Source organism: Chiroxiphia lanceolata, chromosome 26, assembly GCF_009829145.1.
Source record: "Chiroxiphia lanceolata isolate bChiLan1 chromosome 26, bChiLan1.pri, whole genome shotgun sequence".
Classification (NCBI taxonomy): Eukaryota; Metazoa; Chordata; class Aves; order Passeriformes; family Pipridae; genus Chiroxiphia; species Chiroxiphia lanceolata.
Genome location: NC_045662.1, coordinates 627,769 through 642,757, shown reverse-complemented (window position 1 = coordinate 642,757; position 14,989 = coordinate 627,769). Strand labels below are relative to the sequence as shown.

Below are 14,989 nucleotides of genomic sequence, written 5' to 3'. Positions count from 1 at the left end.
GTGAGAAGCACAAGATGACCATTTCCTGGAAACTTTAACATAAACAAGACCACAGGAATGAACATCACCTGCCTGCATGAGATGCCACCAGGCCTTGAACTGAGCATTCTGCCCATGTTGACATGTTAACGTCCCGGAAATCCTTGGGCTTGCCCTCCAGCACATAACAGAAGGCCTCAAGCAGGAAAGAATGTTCCATGTGGCAGGAAATGAAAAGGCATCAGTGCAGGAAACCAGGGCACAGCCCCTACCATTAGCTGGGATGGCTCACAACTGACATGAGCTGGTCAGAAAATTATGACTTGCACAAAGGTGCCTGTGGGCCTGAGGCAATGCAGGACTGCTATAAAAGGCAGCCCAAGTCTCTGCTCTCACATCCACTTCTCTCACCTCCTTCTCCTCGGCAATCAGGTCAGTGGGAAGCCTCTTCTCCACCTGCTTCATCTAACACAGACTGTGCTAGGCCAGGGCTGGGAGCTGCTTCTGCTGGGAGAGGGAAGGGGAGAGAAGGTGTTGTGCAGAGAGAGGCTGGGACTTGGCTGAGGAGGCTGCTGGGCTTTGGGCTGGGCAGTGTCAGGTGGTGCAGGAGGTGCCTTGTCTGCAGGGGGGTTGGGTGCAGGGCTGCTTCTCATGTGTGTCTGCTTTGTGCTTCTCCCTGCCCTGTGTGCCAGGTGCCCCTGTGAACCAGAGACATGTCGTGCTGCCAGCCCTGCAACCCTTGCTGCCAGCCCTGCGGCCCGACCCCGCTGGCCAACAGCTGCAATGAGTGCTGTGTCAGGCAGTGCCAGGACTCCACTGTCGTCATCCAGCCCTCCCCCGTTGTGGTGACCCTGCCCGGGCCCATCCTCAGCTCCTTCCCACAGAACACCGCCGTGGGATCCTCCACCTCCGCTGCCGTTGGCAGCATCCTCAGCTGTGACGGAGTGCCCATCAACTCCGGGGGCTTTGACCTCTCCTGCATCACCAACCGCTATTGTGGCAACAGGTGCCTTCCCTGCTAAAGCTGTTGGCAATGTCCTTGGGCAAGAACCTTCAAGACCTCACAACATGGTGTTGGACAAGACATTGTATTTAAAGCTTCAAGGCATTGTTCCCTTCTTCTAGTCTCTGCTCTCTCTTTTTCCTTTGCTTTCTGTGTCTCCCCAGGCCACCCCAGGGGGGCCTGTCACCATCCCTTCCTCTGCAGGGCAGGCAGATGGACACCCTGCAGGAGCTCCACTGTGTCTTAGTGACTTCTGCTGGTGCCCTCTGTGAGCTGCCTTTCTTCTTTAGACTCATTAAATTTTTTGCATCCCAGTCTGGACCCGAGTCCTCCTTCATTGTCTGACATCTCTTACATTCTGCTCAAGGAAAAAGGTGGAGGAAGGAGAGGGTGGGACTCAATGCAGTGCATTTTACTTTTCACAGATAAGTTATACAGCAACTCTTAGTTCTGTGCTGCTTTTTAACAGGAGCCATGCAAACTCAGTGTGACCTCTCTGTAAGGACTGCACCAGTTCACTCTAGCCAGCCCTCACCCCTTACCTTGCTACCTAGACAAATTTGAGGGCTGGGAAATCAGCAGCTGTATGAAGCTTATAATTGATAATTGATGGATTCTGTATTTGCGATGGGGCCACCTTGGCTGTATGGACAGACTGGGGAATAAGGTGCTGGAGAACACCACTGCAGAAAGGGATCTGGGAATCTGGGTCAGTGGCAAGTTGGATATGGGTCAACTGTGTGACCTGGCAGCCAGAATGGCCAACTGTGTCCTGGGGGGCATCAGGCACGGCACTGGCAATGGTCAGGGGAGGGGATTTTCCCACTCTGCTCTGCACTAGGGCAGCCTCACCTAGAATATTGTGGCAATTTTGGGCACTGCAATATAGGAAGGCTATAAAGCCGTTAGAGAGCATCCAAGTAGGGACAGGAAGATGGTGAAGGGTCTGGAGGGGCCATACGAGAAGCAGCTGAGGGTACTTGTTTTTTTCAGCCTGGAGAAGAGGAGACTGAGGTCAGACATCATTGGGATCTGCAACTTCCTCACGAGGGGCAGCAGAGGGGCAGCTCCAGTCTCTTCTCAGTGTTGACCAATGACAAGATCTGAGGGGAGGGCATGAAACTGTATCAGTGGGTGTTTAGGTTGCATATTAGGATAAGGTTCTTTCCCTAGAGGGTCTTTGGGCACTGAACAGGTTCCCCAGGGCAGTGGTCATGGCCCCAAGGCTGCCAGAGCTCAAGGAGTGTTTGGACAACACTCTCAGGGACAGGTGGGATTGTTGGTTTTCTTCTGTGCAGGAGTTGGACTCAATGAACCTTATGAGTCCCTTCCAATTCAGGATATTCTGTGTTTCTCTGATTCTAGCTTTTGTGAGACAATCCCTTGATGAGCAGTCTCTCCCTTTCTGCCTGAGACCTGTGCAGAAGGAACAACCCATCAGTAGCTTTTCCTACTGACCTGGGGTCAGATGTTAGGGAGGAGGAGCTATTCAGTCCAGAAAGCTGTGGCAGAATCACAGAAGATGATGCACCTGCACAATCAGGATCAGATGTATCACAAGGGGAAATGTGCACTTAGACCACTCACATTCCCACTTCCCACCTGTGCCCACATATTCCAATCTAATTGTCATTTAGTCTTACAAATTTCCTACTTTTCTCTCATGATGCTCTTTCACACACACCTGTGGATACAACCAAGCACAGGGACAGAATCAAAACCGTCATGCCATTGAGTTGCCGGCTGCCACATTTTATCCCTTCTATATGTCAGAGGAAAGCTACTCTTTCACCTTCCTGCCTCTTCTCTAGACATATTCAAACTCTTTTCTCCAGATGCCTCCTACTCTTTGACATCTTCTGTTTTTTTCTGTCCTGTCCCTGATGATCTTCTGCCATCCACTGCTCTGCCAGATTTGTCTGCACCCAGCCCTCTCATGGAAAGGGGAGGGACTTGACATCCATCTGTGTCTGCTTTGCTCCTGGGTGGAAAAAGGGGTAGACAGAACATCTGAACCCCATGGGTGTCCATCAGTCTCTCCCTACAACTGCATTTTCTCTCCTTTGCTCCCCCCAGATGGAGGACATTCCTCAAGAGAAAGATCTCTGTAAACAGCACATGCTGCAGAAACCCCCATCCAGGGAGAGACACAATCCCTCATTGCAGCAGGAGGATGACAATCCAACACAACCCTATGCTGTACAAACAGCCCTTCTCTGTCCTTTCACATAGGCACACAAACATCCTCTGGCAGCCTGTGCCACGCTGACCTCCACACTCCACCTCCTTGGCAAGTCCAATGAAAACCCTATTTGAATCCCTTCCAGTAAATGCCAAGGACATTCAGCTCAGAGCACTCCTTTACTACTCTGCTAGGGGCCTCTGCTAGTGAAGTGAGCAGGAGTTGCAAAGTTTCAGTTGTCAGCACAGCAGCTTTCAGGATCACATTGTTCGGGGGGATGGGAAGCCCAGCTGACACAGGAGACAGGGATAAAACTTTCCTATCTACCTCTGGAGTCAGTCACTTTGGATACTACCTTGCATCCACTCAGGAAATTCTCAGTAGTAGCCAGATGGGATAAAACTGCTACCAGAGCATGGAAGGAGCAGGAGTCAGGGAGCTGGCTTAGGGATGGGTGCAGGTGTGGGTAGTGGTGTTCCCAGGAATGTAAACCTCTGGGGAAAGGAAGGCTGGGGGCTGCTGGAAACACTGAGAGTAAACAACTGAACTTGGCAGGAATCACACAGGAGGAGTCAGAGCAGGCAGCTGCAGCTTCTGCAGATGAAAGGCATCACCTGGCAAAGGCCAAATCATTTTGCCAGGAAGCTTGCTTTTGAGAAAAATCTTCTGAGAGGAGAGACAGTGGGTGGTTTCCTCTGTGTGGCGACGCCAGCTGATGCAGTTCCCCTCTGCTCCCTGAGGCCATGAGGCCCTGAAGCCTCATATAAGGCCAAATGTTTGAGAACCACTGTTTCCAGGCAGGGCCTCATTTGAAGCTTGTGGAGAGATGGGTTTATGCCATGGCTAGATTTCTGTGTCGCTGTTGTTGGTGGGGATTCTTGGCCCTTCCAGAAATGATGCTGTTTTCTGGAGCCATTGACTCCAGCCCCGATATTCACCACCTTCCTTATCCCAGCCTTCCCATGCTCTGATTCCTTTTCCCGTAGCTCCTGGCTCAGGTCAAGGACATAATGGGGCAGAGGACTCCCCCATCCCCATAGAACCACCAGAACCTGTAATCTCAGAGCTTTTAAATGAGACAGGAGCAAGGACCCTGGGAAACAGCTCAGTCCCTGGAGGCTACCTGGTGGTAGCATGAAATGTTTCGTCTGGGTTTGAGATTCTCCTCAGTAAGACTTGAGTGCTGTAGCCTTGCCTGTGTCCCCTCAATGCCTGGCACTGTTGGGGAGTGTAGGAGGCCAGAAAACAAATGGCTGGTGTGCGTGTGTCTCATACAGCAATAGCAGTATAGCAGTGGAGCCAACCAAGGACTGTTGGTAAGAAGACACTGTGGGAAAAAACAGGATATGGCTGGAGAGGGGGCCATACAGAGGTAGGGCAGCTCTTTTCTGGAACAAACATCCTTTTTCTGGCTGCTGGAGCACAACACAGTACAGAGCAAGCACAGGAACAAGGTCAAGAGTCAGACATGGACTGTTGACAAAAGGCTGACCCAGCAGAGGGGATCATTTGTGCAGTTTTAGGAGTCTGTTTATGTGCAGAAAGAAGTTACAGAATCTCCTGCTTCCAAATGAATATCTGAGTAGAATATACAGTTTTGAAATAAGAAAATGAAGTACTAAAATCATCACTGGCTTCTGAGAGGGAGACTGAATTAAAACTGGGAATCCATTTTGACTGAGAATGATCATCTTAGGACTGTTCTTGCTTTGGCAGAGTGCAGGGAAAGACAATGATTGGAGAATTTGGATAGGAAAAAGCATAGGAGAGAAAAGAGAAGCAATAGAAGGGAGAAAAGCAGCTGAGTTATTACTGCTATTTAAAATTGAGCAACTTCAGAAAAAATTACAGGAAGAAAAAGAAAAATAAGCAAAAATTGGAAGAAAAGTTAGAGATGATGCTTAAGCAACATGCCAATGCACTCAGAATTGTACAGATTAGAAAACTAACTGTATCACCTGAAGGCTGGGATGGAATTATAAGGGGTGATCCCTGTGATAATGAACTAGGGGGAAATTATTCTTTATCTCTTTCAAATACACCCATGTCTGATGCCAGATCCACATCAAAACCCCAAGGTGGAGTGGGAAGCCATACATGAAAAATGGCCCATTTGATCTTATTCAGGGGCTGATTTGCAAGAGCATTATGCTCACAAGCCAGGCAAGATTGAAATCCAGCAAGTAGAATCCTCTCAATTCACTCACAGTCATCACCCGGACATTTGGATTCCACTTGGTTCTCATCAACTGTTAATAACATTTCTAATAGACATGGGAGCACAGCATTCAATACTAACACAGTGGGATGCTGAGAAGCCACATGTGCGACCTGGACAGCAAAGATTTAAAATCCCTGTAGCAAATGGAACAAGGGCTACACATGAACTGCTGAGGTGAATTATGGCTCCTCAGTGAGAAGTGGATGTCAGCCACTGGCTTTTTAATTGAAGATCACAATGAAACTATTTTGGGTTTTGATGTTCAGAACAATCAAACCTGGCGTCCCATCCCTGGATGGGAGTGTGTGGTCCTTCTGTTCCAGTGTTAACCCCGACCCTAAAAGAAATCCAGAGGCTGCAGAGTGCTTGCTCCATGTGGCACCTGCACTCTCTGATTCAGGGATTGCTGGATTTTTACAGTGACATGAGGTGGAATTTCTGTCCTTCTGGCTCATTTGGCCCCACTAACAGCTGTGCTATCCACTATTGCAAACCTGGCAGCCACATTATCAGCAGCAGTGGAGTGCTGGCATTGACAGGCTGGGAACAGACCTGGAGAAAAGACAGACTATCACTTGCTCACACTCCCTTTCTAATTCTCTTTTCCGGCCAAACAGACAGTTTTGGTTTACAGTATATTCCAGCTGTTTAAATGCCAACACCACACCTTTAACTGCGGCTGTGCTAAATTCTGCAGAACTTGTAACTCAACTTCAGAGGGCATCCCACTCCTGGATGGCAACCCTGGATGTAAAAGAAATGTTTTTTTACGTTTCAGTGCCAGGAACATGACAAAGCTCAATTTGCACTTGCCTGGGAGGGAGGGCAAAACAGCTTTATCAGACCCCAAAGGGGTATAAACATTCCCCCATGACTGCACAGGCTGTACTTGTCAAAATTTTACAGTCACTCCCTCTGGACATGTAAATATGTAATTTTCTAATTTCAGGAGGCCCCCCTGAAAAGGTAGAGGAAGCAGCAGAAGCTGAGATTACTCCCGAGGAATGTCAGGGTCAAATAGGCCCTGATGGACCAAAGATCTCCTTATTATTCAACTCAACTGCATTTAAAGAGACAGATTAGAGATATTCTGAGTGGGAAAAGGAACTTGTTGTACTTCTCCAAGCTGTTAAACAACTTGGGAGACTAAGGGGAGACCTGTCTGGACCAACTCTGCTGAGACTTGTAATGTTCTCGCTTTCCAGGAATGTTCCTGGGAATGACACCAGCACATCCCACTGAAGATCAAGTTAACCACCAAAGGTCTGCTTATTCTTCTTGGAGGATAATCACTGCCAGAAGGAAACAAATTTGCTTCACACTTCAACAAGGTCGACCCACAGAATGGAGACACTCCCTCCTTTTGTTTATGCTAATCAGTATGGTAACTATGTGCATTCTGCCCCACAAACACTGCTCAGCTGTGGGGGCCATTTGCTGGGGCAGCAATTACAAAGGAATGAGATGAGGACAATTTGCCTACTGACATTCCAAAGATAACCTATGATAATGCAACTAAATTGGAAAGGGAATTCCACTCTTGGGGGCAACTAGGTATTGTCACTTATGGCCCCACCAACAGTAAACCACAGCTTTTGTTCTAACAATGCACAATGTTTTGGTATATCCCATACACCCGGTCATTGTGTCAGGATTAAATCCCAAAGGTGCTGCACTTAGTCCCCTGGAACACAGAGCATGGGCCTGATGGGATGGCTCTGCTCGTGTGGGAAACCCTTGTAATTTGGTATTTGTAGACAATGTTATTGTTACAAGTTATTATTATTGTTACCCTAAGGTTTGTGTTTGTAACTTTGTTGACATTATGGGATGTGATTTTAGTTATTCAGCTCCTGCTGTATCTTACCAATTGTTATGACTTAATTATACACTGACGTAAGACCTGCAGCCTATTCCTGTGGGAATTAATCTTGCCTGAATGAGAAAACTGCCCTTGAAACAAGGTCAGGAAAATGGACAGAAAAATATGGCGTATTAATATAATAGGTAAATAAAGCATACAGACTTGGCTGGGTGGTTGGGGGTTCAGCACCAAATCCTCTTTATTCAAACGAGACAACATCTCTCATAGGCACCTCAAAGTTGACCAAATAACCATGGGTATCTCACTGCCCATGTGTAGGAGTACTTTGGGACTTCATTTCCCAGGACGCTTCATCCAGCATGCTTCCTGTAACCCGACTCCTACATCTCCCTCCTTTATTATTATGAGGAAGTATAGAATATTGCATATAACAGTACATTTTAAACTTCGTAAACTCCCTTTAACAATCACCACTGCGTCACAGTGACTCAGCTCACTGCCCACTTTGGTCTCTCAACAAACTTACTTATTTGAACCTTTATCTGTAATCCTTGAAACTTGCTTGACATAAATTTGAACTTTTATTTCCTAAGGGTTTGTGTGTATTTGAGATAAACAACAACTTTATTAATCTGAGGGTTTTTGCATAACCGGGCAGAATATCAACTCTCACTTCCCAAGGGCCTGCGTGTAATTGGTAACCAGGAGAAATTCAACTCCAGTTCAAGAAAAGGGCCCTTAGAGAACAACTGTTGTGTGTGCACGTGTAACTTCCTCAAGGCACATGAAGCACAAGTATCTCCAAGTCTACACACATACATGTTCACACAGCTTCTCTCATTTATACAGCTTTCACATTCATACCAAGTGGCCACTTCATTCATTCCTCATCCATGCATACTTAGAATTTTTATTATGTCCCTGCTTTTACATTTCAACTACACATTTTAGATTTATAGGTTGTATGTTTCTCAATCTGTCACTTCTGGTCATCATGTCTGGCAACTGTACCTGTTTTGAAAATCTGAAAAGAAATTAATGAGAGGAATATAAGGCTTAACAAACCTAAAGGATGTCTACCTGTTTATGCACATGCATTTTCTCTTTTCCCCCTTTTTTGTTATAGAAAACGAAAAGTTAATAAATTCAAAGATACATGCACAAGTTACCATTGCAATATGTTAACACAGCTTAAAACTCAGCATCTCCTGTAAACAATCAGACCAAACTGCCCTCAGTGTCCGGAATGCAGTTAAATTTCAGGTTTTGTCTATCCATCCTTGGCAGCTGCTTTTTGCCCTTAATAACAATAACAAATTTAACAAACACGTTAATAACAATTTAGATGGTCTTAGGCGGATAGCACGGAAGAAACAGATGTAAAGGTCAGGCAAACAGTTTCTCTGCAGTTTTGTCTAGAAACGGCCTTTTTGAAGTAAAGCAATAGAAGTCATTTTATGCTTTTTATTGTCCTTTACTTCAAAGTTGAAGGTTGAGATGATTTTTTAGCTGAAGCTTGAAGCAAAAGTAAGAAGTCATTTTATGCTTTTATTGTCTTTTTACCTCAAGGTTGAAGGCTGTGTGTAACTCCATGTGTTGTACGTTTTAATGCCGTAAGGGCAGAAAGGATCAAATACGTGTTTACCATTCTCAATTTTCACATGAAATCCTATATAAGTCTTTATATAAATTATCGGGGAATCTTTTCACTTGCTGAAACAATTAGAAAACAGAGAATAAACATTTTGAACATTATCTTAATAACAAAATCAAACCCTTTACCACGTTGGCACTAAAAGATTTTGCACTTGCAAACATGAAAGCAAGCATTCAGTGGTTCCCACTCCACAGTTTCCGATCTCTGAGAGTTTTCATTCGTGGATATCACAGGAATCAGAAAAGTTTTCTTCATTCTCACTGAAAGCAGTTTGTCATTGTTTGCTCTGGCAGGTGTCTGGTGTCCTGGTTTTGTGGAGACAAACTCAAAAGGCAATTTCAAGGGTTTTAGACAACAAAGAAAGTTTTCCTTCCCTTATAGTGATGTAAGTTAATAAGAGTTAAAGTGGGTGATGGAGGAGATTTCAGTTCGTTATGCTTTGTTTTCCTTCCTCTAGGACAGGGACTGGGACAAGGATTGGAGACGACAGAATCTCTCTCCACCTGGTTGCCAGCAAACAAATGATCGATAAGGAGTAACATCTCGGATTTTGAAAAGTTTCACTCCCCCTCCCCCCCCCCAGAGACAGAGGCAAAGAACAAGAAATTCACCTTTCCCAGCTTCGAGAGACTGATAGTCCTGCAAAGGGCTTTCTATTAACAGAGCTTCTATTAATAGATGTAAATGTATTTAAGAATTTAACAACTTTAACAATTTCTTAAATGATAACTCAGTCTCTTACACAGCTATAACCCACAAGTAGTTATTTTTGCATTTTGCTGATACTAGGTATACCTTTTTGGGATAAACATCTGAATGCATTGATTAACAGGGTATGGAGATGCTAAGAACCTTTTAAACACGTTATTTGAACTACTTTGTTACAGCAACTGCTTATATTCAGGTGTCTTTGAGGGCTTAACAACTTTAACAATCTTAACAACTTCACAGTTTAAGCAAAGTCCTGGGGAACTGATGAAAAATAGAAACAAAACCTTTAAGATGCAGTGTTTCTACTAAAGGTTTTCAAGACAACAAGATACCAAGTTACATTAGTTCTGTATGCTTCTTGGAGACACACAGCACGAGCTGTGAGGTTGAGCTGTGCAGAGGGGCAGCTCAGCTGTTTGCAGTTCAACCTTGCGGTGTTTCAGCACGAGGGGTGTGGGTATATTACTTGGCCCCGGCCTCCCCGGAGCTTGTTAGTTCTGTATTATTCTCCACCGCGGACGGCAGAATTGCCCTGCAGGGGGTCTTTTGTCGGCGCCGGTTGCGGGCTGTGTGTCTCCCTCTCTGCTCACGGCAGACCTGTATCGGGCTCTGCCTTTTGTCTGCAGTTCGTGTGGCCTCGGCCCCGCCGGCTCGGTGGGGGCTTGTCCCGCCGCGCTGCTGGCTGGCCCCGGGCCGCCCCCCGTGCATACCCAGCGCGGCACTGGCGGCGCTGGGGGGGCTTTTGCAGCGAGGTAAAACACACACTCCTGCCGCTCGTCCCCCGCCCGCAGGCTCCGCGCGGGCTGCGGCACGGCCGGGATGTGGGACGGCCGGGATGTGGGACGGCCGGGATGTGGGACGGCCGGGATCCGGCGCGGCTCCGGGCACGGCTTCGGCAGCTTTCGCTCGTCCATTTCAGGCGCTGGCGAAACTGCCGCTGCCAGCGCCAAACCGTGTCGGGTCTGCGCTTTGACCGCACGGGACCCAGAGCCCCCACTGCCGTGCTCCGCCTCGGCATCACTGCCGCCGTCGGGAGTTTTTGCAAGCCCTGCGGCTGCACCCCTCACGCCTCCACCGCCGACAAACACTGCGAACACTGCTTTTTCAAACCCCGTGCCGCCGCTCGCCCGCAGGCGTTGTGGCTGCCGCCTATTTAAGGATCTTGGCACTGCTTCTGCGGATCGTAGCGAATGCGGCAGGATTTTTTAATAGCGGCACGGAGGCAGCCAGCGCAGGGGCAGCGCTCTGTCCCTGCACTGCATGAGCGCTTGTCCTTTTTCGGAGGGGGCGAAACCGACTCCCTCCTGATGTCCTCTGTAGTTTCTCCGCTTAGCAGAATAACACGTTTTAAGCATACTTCCTCAAGCTGGGAGACTCGACAATCTAGCCGTGGGCAAATTGGTGACGCCTAAATCGCGGCGTGGCTGCCACGTGCCTGCAACTTGGCAGTGCCTCGTGGACTCAAGGTCTGCCTCTCCCCAACAAGCCCGGAGTCCGTGCCACGTGCTCACTCCTGCCCGCATAAAACTCAGCCCAAGTCCTTTGTGTGATAAGTAAAATCAAGGAAATTTGCTGTTCAATTAAGAGAGTTAATAGAAGCTGCTATATTGTATTAACTGCCTAGTTAAAGATCATAAGTTTAATTGTTATGCAATGTTAAACCCACAAAGTTCTATGTGCTGCGGATGACTAACACAACGCAATAATGATTTAGCACTTTACGATCTAAAAACGGTTTTGCCTAAGCATATTAATAGGGACCAAAATGGAGGGGTTGACCACGAGGAACCCGGGTGATCAACCGTCATCCTGATGGAAAATTCCAGGACCCCGGACCCATAGAGACTAAGGACTTTGAAATCATTGGTGGGCACCCCTCGGCAACAGCAATTGCCCGCGAAAGGAGGAACCAACCCCACGTTTGCCCGCGGAGAGAGAACCAAGCAGGATGCAGCCCGCGAAACCTCCACCAATGAGGGGATGACGTGACTTTGGGGGGAGGTGGTTTTCGAAGGGTATAACTGGTGCTGTTTCTGTTCCCCTTTTTGTGGACGCGGCAGGAACTGAGGTTTCCTCGGTCGCCCGGCTGGCCGTTTTTGCTTGTTGGCATTAATAAATACTTTTATTACCTTGCAACCTAAATTTGATTGCCTCGTTTCATCGATGACAATTGGTGCCGTGACTCGGATGGAGACCCCCTGATTGGTAAGACTACTTTCTGGAAAGGGCGCCCCCGTCACATTTTGGACGGCTCTGGAGAGATCTTACTTCTCAGCAACTCCATACCGACCTTATTTATTAAGGCCATACAAGCAAAAAGAAGGTGTTCTGCGCAGGTCTCTGTAATCTCTGCATGTGGGTCCAGACGAAGTCCAACCCACCGCGGGTTCGGACAGGTATTTTTGGGTAAGCTCGGTTTGCGGGCAGGTGTTCGTCTGGTTGGGGACGGTCCGCTCCAGTGCCGTTGCGCGCTGCCATAAAGAGCGAAGACTCATCTAGGGAGAGGTGAGTAGACCCCTCTGTGGTGGGGAGGGGTTCCTGAGGTGTGCCTGTGTGAGACGTTCTCTGAGAACGAAGCGATTGAGGACCCCTTATTAGTGCGGTTCCCGTCTTCCGCGAGGGAGCGGGCCACGAACAGGGGGAAGCGTTTGTGTTGTGTGTGAAGTGTGAAAGAAGGCACCTCAGAAGATGGGATCCGGGAAGAGCAAGGTTTCCCGTCCCATGGGTGGCTGTGTGGTAGAGCAGCCAGGTGGCTGTACGGTAGAGCAACCAGGTTTTCCCTCTAGTAGAAATATTAGAGGCAGGATCTTGGGGGAAGGGCCCAAGAGTAGGAACTCGAAGCGGAACCCCCTGGGAGAGAGACAGTCTGCACTAGGCAGCTGCGGCTCTCAGAGGAGAAGGAACCCTGATAGGGACTTGTCTACCGTAGTAAAAGAGGAACCTCTGGGCGAGGTTAAAAATAATGTGAAAGAGGAACTCCAGGGAAGGATTGGAGACGGTTCTCTGGAGGAAAAAAGATTAACGAGAAGCGGCTTTGAGACTAGGTCGCAGGGGATTCCATCTGATAGCCCCCTCGGTAAACTCCTTAGAGATTGGAGCTGTTATTCCTGCACTTTCAAAAGATCAAGGGAAAAGATGGTATATTATTGCATTGAAGTGTGGGGAGGGAAAAAGATTGGAAACAGCACTTACTGGCCAGTATACGGCACTTTTGAGGACTGGGTCTGTGAGCTTTTAAATTGGTATGTCAGTGATAAAAGACCCTTTTGTCTGGAGGAAAGTTTTTACGCAGTTATATGGTTAGAGGCCAGTGAAAAGAATTATCTGTTCCCCTTAAGGGAGAAGAAGGAGCAGGTGGACTTATTTAAAGATTCAGAATCCTGGAACTCTCCTCCACCTTATGTACCATCTTGCAATGGAGGGAGTGCGATCACACCAAGTGCCCCGGTGGAGTTAGAACGGGAATCCGCCATCTTACCTGCTCAAGGGCGGGAGTCCACCATTTCACCTGCTCAAGGGCGGGAGTCCACCATTTCACCTGCTCAAGGGCGGGAATCTGCCATTTTACCTACTCAAGGGCGGGAATCCGCCATCTTATCTGCTCAAGGGCAAGGGTCCGCCATCTTACCTGCACAGGGACGAGGGGGAGCAGCCATCTTGTCCCCTACCCCTATACATGCAACTATAGAACAATCTAATGGAGTAGTTTTAAACATTAATGAGCCCAAAGACCTTAAAGATCCTCTACCTCATTCCCAAGTATACCCCCTCCGGGAGATAGCATTAACAGGCAGACAAGGTGGGATAGGGTTTGTGTCCGTACCATTAAATTCCGGAGATGTACGGGCGTTTAAAAAAGAAATGGGAAACCTATTAGAAGACCCTATCGGAGTCTCTGAAAGATTCGATCAGTTCCTAGGACCAAATACCTATACCTGGGATGAGATGCAATCTATTTTGGGTATTTTATTCACTGTAGAGGAAAGAGGAATGATCAGGACAGCAGGCGTGAGAAACTGGGACAGAAGACACCAGCAGGGACCAGCTGCTGATACCAAGTGGCCGGCTGTAAAACCTAACTGGGATAACCAGCGGGCTGCGGATAGGGCTCAGATGGACGACTTAAGAAGTATGATAGTGCAGGGCATTAGAGAGTCTGTTCCTAGAGGACAGAATATAGACAGGGCATTTAAGGAATACCAAAAGAAGGATGAATCTCCCACAGAGTGGTTAGAAAGGTTACGAAAGAGCTTTCAGTTGTATTCTGGTATGGATCCCGAGGATGACGTTATGGGACAGGCAATATTGAAGCTCAGATTTGTACAAGGTTCGTGGGAGGATATTAGAAGAAAGCTGGAAAAGAACAGAGACTGGCAAGCAAAGGGTTTAGATCTGTTGTTAAGAGAAGCTCAGGAAGTGTATGTTAGGAGAGAAGAGGTAAAAGAGGAAGAGAAACAAAAGAGAAAAGAGGACATGCAGAGGAGACAAACAAGGGTGTTGTTAGCGGCTATTAAGGGAGAGCAGAAAGATGACAGAGGTCAAAGTAAAAGGGAGTCCTTTAGATCTAGAAGTGATGAGCAGCCGCCAAGGTATAGGAGGACTAATCTTAAAGGAATTGAGTGCCATTATTGCAGTCAGAAAGGACACATAAAAAGAGACTGCAAGAAGCGGTTGCAGGAAGAGCGAGTCTTTTTGGAAGACTGAGGGAGTCAGGGGCTCTATCTGCTGGGGACCCGAAAAAGCACAGAGCCCTTGATAAAATTGAAAGTGGGTCCTCAGCAACAAGTTATTGAATTTCTCGTAGATTCGGGAGCGGAAAGATCTACTTTACAACAGTTACCTCAAGGTTGTGCAATATCTACTGACAAAGCTCAAGTTATTGGTGCAAAAGGGGAACCTTTTAAAGTCCCAATAATTAAAGATGTTGAAATAGAGGCTTCCCATAAATTTGCTTTAGGGACTTTTTTATTAGTCCCAGAGGCAGAATATAATCTGCTAGGGAGGGATTTAATGATTGAGCTAGGGATAAATTTGGAGGTATCTGAGCAGGAGCTGAAAGTAAAAATCTATGCACTAACAGCAGAAGATGAGGCAAAAATTAATCCAGAGGTGTGGTGTACCCCAGACACAATAGGAAAATTAGACATATCTCTAAAAGAACCAGAAAAACCTATCAGGGTGAAGCAATATCCTATCCCGAATGAGGGGAGGATTGGCCTCAAGCCAGTTGTGGAGAAATTACTAGCAAAAGGGTTGCTGGAGCCTTGTATGTCTCCCCATAATACACCTATTTTACCAGTGAAGAAGTCAGATGGAACCTATCGGTTAGTACAAGACCTAAGGGAGATAAATAAAAGAACAGTGACAAGGTTTCCAGTAGTGGCAAATCCCTATACCCTGTTGAGCCAGAT

General features: G+C 47.3%; 1 pseudogene; it reads left to right on the top strand.

Annotated features, from left to right (window-relative positions):
- The first annotated feature begins 278 nt into the window (after positions 1–278).
- Positions 279–1,001, top strand: LOC116798702 (annotated as a pseudogene).
- The last annotated feature ends 13,988 nt before the right edge of the window (positions 1,002–14,989 follow it).